We start from the raw sequence: 7,139 nt of genomic DNA, 5'->3' as shown, positions 1-7,139 counted from the left end.
TGGTTGTGACTATGAGCCCGGCAGCCGCCATGGGCGCTGCTGCTGGGAGCAAGTCTGTGCTTGACACATGTGTTTCCCATTGATAGCTGGAGACAGCCCAGTGGCTCAGAGTTCGCCTGACAAAGCTGTATTGAAGTACAGACAGAGTACAGTTTCAAAGCAGTCAGAAAAAGAACGGGAATGCTGTTCAGGAAATTCTTCAGGCATGGGCAGGGACTTGGCTGCAGTTCTACAGTTGGAAAGTCTGACTGGGGTAGCTTCTGAACACAGGCTGGGCCTGCTCACACTCGGCGGGCTGAGCGGCCGCCTTCTTCAGAGCCTCTGCGCACTCGGGGACGCTGGGCGATTTTCATCAGCCGCTTTGGGAAGCACACAAGGGAGGTAGGGCGCTGTTAAGTTCTTGCATTTCCACGCTTCTCTTTCTCAGCCTGCTGTTGGTTTGCAGGAATGCTGAGTTTTCGGGGTGTGTGTGTGTGTGTGTGTGTGTGTATACGTGTACAAGTTAAAACTCTATCACTTAAACATTCGCTGTGGAATTAGAATCATTTTTCTCCCCCAGCCCTCTTCAAGATCCGGTTTTCAGCAGGGCAGAGACACTTTTGAAAGTTAAGATGTAGCTAGCAACACAAATGTGAGAGGGAAAAGTATGTGAATTCTTGTATGGTCACCCCACTCCAACCTTCCGTAACTTTTCTGCATGGAAGGACACTTCATTGGCAGGACAGATAATTTTAGATGAAACTGTGTTCTTTGCTTCATGAGAGTTTTTGAGAGGGACTTTTTTTTTTTTTAAGCAGAAAATAACCTTCATTTTAGGAAGGAATCAGAGTTTGAAGTTTCTATTTTGGATTATACTTTCAGAGTGTGGGAGCAGATATATGTGTATGAATTCTTGGCATCTTTTATTATTATATGGGATTTTTGCTGTCATTAAGGAGCCCAGTGATATGTTTGCCTAGAAATATGCTGGACCCACATTTGTAATTCTGTTTCTATAATAATTTCCAACTTAGTTCTGAGTTGAAAAGTAACTGGCAGTTTTACTCCGAGGAAATACTTCTGTATTTTGGAAATACAGACAACTAAAGAGTAACAGAAAAGAGTAGTTTATTCAAAATCATTGTTAAAAGATAGAGATATAATGGTGTGAATTTTAGTTCGTTAATCGCTTGATTTTATTTTACACCTTACTGGAAAGAGTGCTTAAAAAAAAACCCCAAATTTTAAATAATCCTTTCTCATGCATATCAACTATTATGCAATATGGATTTTTACCTCCGCCTCTCCCCCCACCAAAGCTCTGCCTTATTCTATGCTTAGCATTTAGCGAATACACAATATAATTGCATTTAAGAAACTGGTTCAGCTCAGAAAGGGCTAGACCAAATCTCACTACAGCTCTGTGATTACTGGCCGAGGAATCAGTGACTGCCCTGGTGCTCTCCAAAGGGGGCTTGGCTGAGAGTCTGTTTGGGGAAGTAGATGAATGAATGGATTCAGGTGTGTGTTTACTTCAGTTCTAAAATCTCTCAGCGTGTAGCTAATAGTAAAGATTAATGGGTGAATGAAGAATGAAGGGCTGGAGTTCTCCAGATCCTTTTCTGTAGAAAACGCATGAGCCGCCAAACCTTGTGTTGCTTTGGTGGAAAGTCAGCACTCAGAGCCAGCCATTTCATTCTCTTCATAGTTTTGCACTCGGAGGAGGGAATTGGGGAGTGACTGGTAGCCGGGCTTCTTGCCCTAAGACATGGCACACGAATATTTTCTTCTTCAGCCTCATTTTTGGGTGGGCTTGGGTGGAGCGGGTTTGGCACTTGCTGGAGTGTGGTGGGGTGCTAGCATAGACAGTGACTACTTTTGTGTTTTTCTTAAGTGCCTACTGGGTGAGCAAAATGCCAAGACAGATTAGGAACCGGCATGAAACAGAGCCGAGCCCACTGCGGGTGAGCTCTAATGTCATACCCGTCTAAATTTAGTCGTGCGTCAAGCACTGAGCAGAGCAGGCGTGAAATGGCAGCTCCGGGTTGCAGGATTATGAACATCAGTGCCTAAAACTTGGAAGCAACTTTATAGTTTCCCTTTTTTAGAACTAGAGGAGGGGCAAATCAAGCTCCCTTGACAATTGAAAGGGGAAAGAAGGGGGTGGGAGGGTAGAGGAGAAGAAATCCAGGGCAGGGGTGCGGGCAACAGGGGAGAGGAGTGGCCACACCACGCGCAGGGCAGCCGGGGCAGAGGGAGGAGATGGTGCACGGGAGTGAAGCACGCATACTAGAAACAGCGCACACCAGCAGGCACGGATCCGTTCAGCTTGAAGTGCGTGGATAAACCGTGGCCTCACTGAAGAGAATTGTTTTACCCTCTACACAATGGGAGACCCCATGGTCAGTCTGCCCCGCTGTGCCTTCTGGAAGCAATCAGAGAGCACATTTTATAAGAAAGGCAACGCCCGAGGGTTCAGATTTCCTTAGCAAGGATGGAGCAGGCTCTTTGGGCTTTATTTTTAACCCATATTTCTTCCATCCAGAGATATTTCCCCACTGGGGATGTTGAGTGAACGGACCAGGTGGAGATGGGTGAGTAATTGCAGTGAGCAGTTTGTTCTAGGCCCTGCCTGTGGATACTTTAGCAGAAAGACAAACTTTTTCAAAATAATATAAAGTGATACATCTGCTTTATTTTAATGAATGAATTTACTTATTTTTTTTAATTTAAAAAAACCTCTCCAAGGTCACATACCACATTATTGGTGTAAGTGTTTCCTACTAGTTTCATAAGGTTAGGAGGTTCATAGAATCATGGATTTGACCATTTGGAAGGGATTTGGGCCATCCTGTAGTTCAGAATTTCTTGAGTATGAGTAATATGGAGACCCATTTTATAATGGGGGGGGATTGATGCCCACATTGTTGATTTAATTATTTCACCATACTGTCACTTAAATATGTACGAACCAGAAATACCTACCTAGATATTACCTGTCTAACTTAATCATTCTTGAACAGATACAGCACTAAAACAAATTTTTGAATTAGATACAGAGAAACTCATCTAATAATATTCAGATTATCAACAATCATTTTTTATGTAGAAGATGCATTACTGAAATTTAGTAAGGATTATACCATGAATGTGGGACTAACAGTGACTTTGGAGATTAGTTTGATTTCAGCCCTCTTATACTCTTGCATCCTAGTCAGACACTTGATTCCTCCATGGCCTTTTTCTCTTTACATCTACCTTCACTATGTCCTTTTATTTGCACCTTGAAGGAATGTGCTGTTTTGTATTACATCACACTCTGTTCCTTTCTCTCTTCATGACAACGAGAATGGAATCACTTGTTGCCCACGTGATCATACAGTTAATACAAACACAGACACCAGATTGTATGGGAGTAGCCATTGCTTGGGAATGGGATCTGTATTTTCTAGGACAAAATTCACGCAAATAAGCACATCAAAAGAAAAACCCAGGAACAAGTTTGATGCAGAACTCTCCAATCTTGGGGAAGATCTGAGCTCACGGGGACTCCACAGAAAGAGAGGCTGATCCTGATTGGTTCTGGTTCCGTGGAAGAACCTCTGCAGGAATCTGGGGAAGAATGGCTCTGGAAATACCCTGTCTGTATTTCTAGTATTTTTTTTTTAAAGATTTATTTATTTATTTGAGAGAGCGAGAATGAGAGAGAGTACATGAGAGGGGGGAGGGTCAGAGGGAGAAGCAGGCTCCTTGCCGAGCAGGGAGCCCGATGCGGGACTCGATCCCGGGACTCCAGGATCATGACCTGAGCCGAAGGCAGTTGCTTAACCAACTGAGCCACCCAGGCGCCCCTGTATTTCTAGCATTTCTAATGTAGCCACTTCTACTTGTGTCATATATTGGAGATTTGTAAGAGATTTCATCTGAAAGAGTTTTAATGCAGTATAGGTGAAACATGAGTTTGGTTGCAAGTAATAGAAACTCTGCTCACAGAAGTCGGAATGTGTAAGGCCTTACTTTAGGTGTGTAGAGGTGTAGGCATGCCTAGACAGTCAGAGCTGTTGGGTCCGCTGAGGAATGTCCCCAAGGACCAAAGCTGCCTTTCTGCTTCACCATCCTCAGCTCTTCAGCTGAACTTCCCATGCTCATGTCCATGTATCATGTTCAAGTCAGGGCAAAGGTGGCAGGGCATAAAGGGGAAAAACACCTCCCCTCATGAGACTTGGCCCCTTCAATCGGGAAGGGTTCTTCTCCCATGTAGACTTCCCTTCACATCTCAGAATACACACCCAGAACTGGATCGTGTATCCATGCTTTAAAAAAAAAAAAAAAATGAATAAACAACTACTTTTGAAAAACACTGTTCTCGGACGCCTGGGTGGCTCAGTTGGTTAAGCGACTGCCTTCGGCTCAGGTCATGATCCTGGAGTCCCGGGATCGAGTCCCACATTGGGCTCCCTGCTCAGCAAGGAGCCTGCTTCTCCCTCTGACCCTCCCCCCTCTCATGTATTCTCTCTCATTCTCGCTCTCTCAAATAAATAAATAAATCTTTAAAAAAAAGAAAAGAAAAACACTGTTCTCATAATCCATTTCTTCCACTTCAAAGATGTGAACACTGAGATCAGAAAAGTGGACACTGAGATCAAAAGACGGCATAAGGGACACAGGCAGGCTGAGACCATGGCAATGCTTGCTCCTTGATCATAGGTCTGGTGTGGACTACATGTTATGTGCATTGGCTCAGTAATGAGAGCTTAGTGATACTTCAGAAGCCTGCTTCCAATAAAAGGGAAAGTCATATTGTAATGGGATCTTAGTATTAGAAGATTCCTCAGAAATCACCAGCCTCCACCATTTCTCAAAACCTCTTGAATCAGAATTTCAGAAATTAGCGTTGGGGAGTCTCTATATTTTTAAAAGCTCTCCAAGTGATTCTTTTGAGGCCAGCCGGACACTGGTGCACAGAACCGAGTTTGTTGACCACCGCCATGGCTAAGTCAGCATCCAGTGCGGGGACGCCATTTATGGCAGAATGGACAGATACCAGCCAGAGGGGGATGGTGGTGCCTTTGATGACAGAGAACCTCACTACTCTGTGGAGCAGCAGCGGTCTCCTCAAACTGAGCCAAATTGGATGTCTGTCCTTTGTAACCTGTGGCCATTGTCATGGGCTCTGGAGCCACATTTGAGATCGGTGGTGGTACTTCGTGCAGAAGTGAGGTGAAGAAAGGGAATGGGGCACCTGAGTGGCTCAGTCGTTAAGTGTCTGCCTTCGGCTCAGGTCATGATACCAGGGTCCTGGGATCGAGCCCCGCATCGGGCTCCCTGCTCAGCAGGGAGCCTGCTTCTCCCTCTCCCACTCCCCCTGCTTGTGTTCCTTCTCTCACTGTCTCTCTCGCTCTGTCAAATAAATAAATAATTAAAAAAAAAAAAAGGGGGGAATAAAGGTAGAGGTAGTCAGAAGTCTTGGGTTAGGTCCTGACTTCACTGATCACTGGATCGCAGTGTTCCCACCTGTAAAATGGGATCAGATGCCTCTAGAGTATTCTCTGTTTCTCATAATCTATGATTTTTGTAATTCTAAAGCCTTCCAATTTCCTTATGAATGTCTTCGTCTTCCTTTCCCAAGGCTGGGCATCTTGAATTATTTTATCTGTCCCTCATCTTTTCCTCTGCTGTTCTCTTTATCCTTCTTGAACACATTCCAGTTAACTTCCTCCAGACAAAAGTGTGGCTCCCTGGACTCTGTTCCAGTCATCTGCCAAGTGCGTATTCCATGAACAGAGAACACCAAGTGTCTATTAACCAAGGGGGAAGAGAGTGATTTTATGGGAGAACCAGTGCAGTAAGAAAGAAGAATGGAAGGTAGGCTGATCTTACAGCAGAAGGAGATAGATAAACACACACACACACACACACACACACATACACTTAATATTAACTGAGAGAGCATGAGAGAAACCAGCAAAGAATGAAATAGGCAAATGAAGATCAAAAGAAGTATGGGCACAATAAGAAGAGGAGAGAATGTTTTATACTGATTTATCCAAGTTACTTTTTCTGTGTTGCCCGAATTTCTCGACAGATTCCACTGTCCTCTTTCTCTCACCTTTGCTGCCACACAGAAAGGTGATCGTCTTCATTACTGTTTCAAATTCCCATTGCCAAGTGTGAACCCCCTTATATAAAGGAAACCATGTCATCTGTGGCCCCTGACCTGCTGTCAGAGAGGTTTGCAGGACTCTGGGAGGAACGTGTCACGGTGGTTCGTGAAGTGTCTAAATCCAGTGTCTAAATCTTGGAAATCTTTGCTGGCAGTAGCTCCGGGTGTGCGGGTGGATGCAGAAGCTTTGGCTTTCTTCTTCTTAACCGATAATGCAGTGGTACCTGTTAACACAAACACAGGTTCCTGATAAAAAACCATATTGCCGGGGATTAGAAACTCCCTCTTTGTTCAGACCACTTTCCTTTGCTGGGTGATAGGCTCAGACTCTCTCGTGAGAACCCTGACTTCCAAATAACCTATTTCTGAACTCCTGGACAACCTATAGTTAGCTACTGGCTGGGCTGGAAGTATTGAGCCACTGAAACTGTTGTTCTTGAGCTCAGGGTGAACAAATACCAGTTGGTAGCTCGTTAGTCCAAGCAAACATTGGACACCACCCTGCTGCCCTAACTCCGGTTAGGGTTGCGGTATTGGCATGGTGTGTTCAGTGAGCGAAGATCGCCTAAAGCCGAGGCATAGCTGAGGAGCCACGCCACACTGTGTTCCCTTCCTTCCTGTTCTTACCTGGTGTCGTCAGCCATAATCTCTCTTGTCCTGGACTCTTTCTAGCTTTTTCTCTCTTTTTAAAAATTTCATTCTATCTTCCTGTTGCCAGTTTTTCTCTCTTTTGAGAATGTTTCTTCTCTGTTCTTTGCTCGGTTCAGACCCAAGTCATCTGCTTCCCTCAGTGGTCAGGAATGCCAGGAACAGGATCTGCTCATAACTTGGACCCTGTAATAACAAACATTAATTCTGAAAGTTGGATGTGACCTTCAGAGATTTGTGGCATCACTTCTGTTGTGGACAAAGCTACACCTGGTGTTCCCAGGCTGAGGATGCACACAGCAGGTCACAAACTGGAAGTCTGAGTGCTGACCCATAGGCACTATTTGGG

The 7,139-nt window shown here is 44.7% G+C and overlaps 1 protein-coding gene across 1 annotated transcript in view; it reads left to right on the top strand.

Annotated features, from left to right (window-relative positions):
- Positions 1–334: 334 nt before the first annotated feature.
- The window catches only part of SGCD (sarcoglycan delta), a 382,459-nt gene continuing 375,654 nt past the window's right edge, over positions 335–7,139 (top strand). Inside the window, exon 1 of the mRNA XM_021697353.2 lies at positions 335–381. The gene's annotated coding sequence lies outside the window, so the exon portion shown is untranslated. The remainder of the gene's footprint in view (positions 382–7,139) is intronic.

This window comes from Neomonachus schauinslandi, chromosome 7, assembly GCF_002201575.2.
Source record: "Neomonachus schauinslandi chromosome 7, ASM220157v2, whole genome shotgun sequence".
NCBI lineage: Eukaryota > Metazoa > Chordata > Mammalia > Carnivora > Phocidae > Neomonachus > Neomonachus schauinslandi.
This window is presented reverse-complemented; position numbering and strand designations above follow the sequence as displayed.